Source organism: Nanorana parkeri, unplaced genomic scaffold (genome assembly GCF_000935625.1).
Source record: "Nanorana parkeri isolate BGI_ZX_2015 unplaced genomic scaffold, ASM93562v1 scaffold385, whole genome shotgun sequence".
NCBI classification, from domain to species: Eukaryota; Metazoa; Chordata; class Amphibia; order Anura; family Dicroglossidae; genus Nanorana; species Nanorana parkeri.
Window position 1 is genome coordinate 1,178,962 of NW_017306653.1, and position 827 is coordinate 1,179,788.

Genomic DNA, 827 nt, shown 5'->3' on the forward strand with positions numbered 1-827 from the left:
GATGATATCCTGCACTTGTGTTTGTCATATAAACTCCTCTCCATAGAACACAATGGGGCCGTTTCTATGTTTTATTGCTCAGCGGGGGGAGGGGGGAACCTTTCCCGCACACGTGGCCTCATCATTACATAAAGGTGATTGATGGCCACGGCTGAGGTCTGAGACCGGGCGCTACACCATCGTTGGCCAGAACTCGCTCCCAATTCCTAATAACAAAACCCCCGGGGTGCGTTATATACGCCATTTACGAGGCGGTGATGGGAGGCCCCCCCTCCTCTGTCAGTAATATGGGCTGGATCGGTCATGGAGCGGCTCCCGCTGACCTCGCAGCGACCCTGAGGACTGCGGTGCAGCTTATTGCTTCATGCGTCCGCTGTTTGGACGGACATCCTGACACTCTGTTATCAATCAGCTGTGTTTGTTGAGCTGGGAACTCGTTCAATGAGGGGGCCGGTGACCAGCGCCGCCTCCTGATTGGCGTACAAGGTCCTCGGGCGTCACCGCTGGTGGGAGACCGCCAGTGAGCACGTGGCTGTTCTGTAGAAAGGCTTCTGACATCGTGGGATCCGTGGTGAAGGACGCCGCATTGCGCAAACAGCAAAGAAAATTGCTTGCCAGAGTGCATCTGCTGTTTTTGAAATTGGTCCTCAGGAGGCCTGCAGCAGACTGATCACTGGGGGGGAGACTGAGCAAATGCTTCCTCCTGCCTGCAGCAGACTGATCACTGGGGGGGAGACTGAGCAAATGCTTCCTCCTGCCTGCAGCAGACTGATCACTGGGGGGGAGACTGAGCAAATGCTTCCTCCTGCCTGCAGCAGACTGATCAC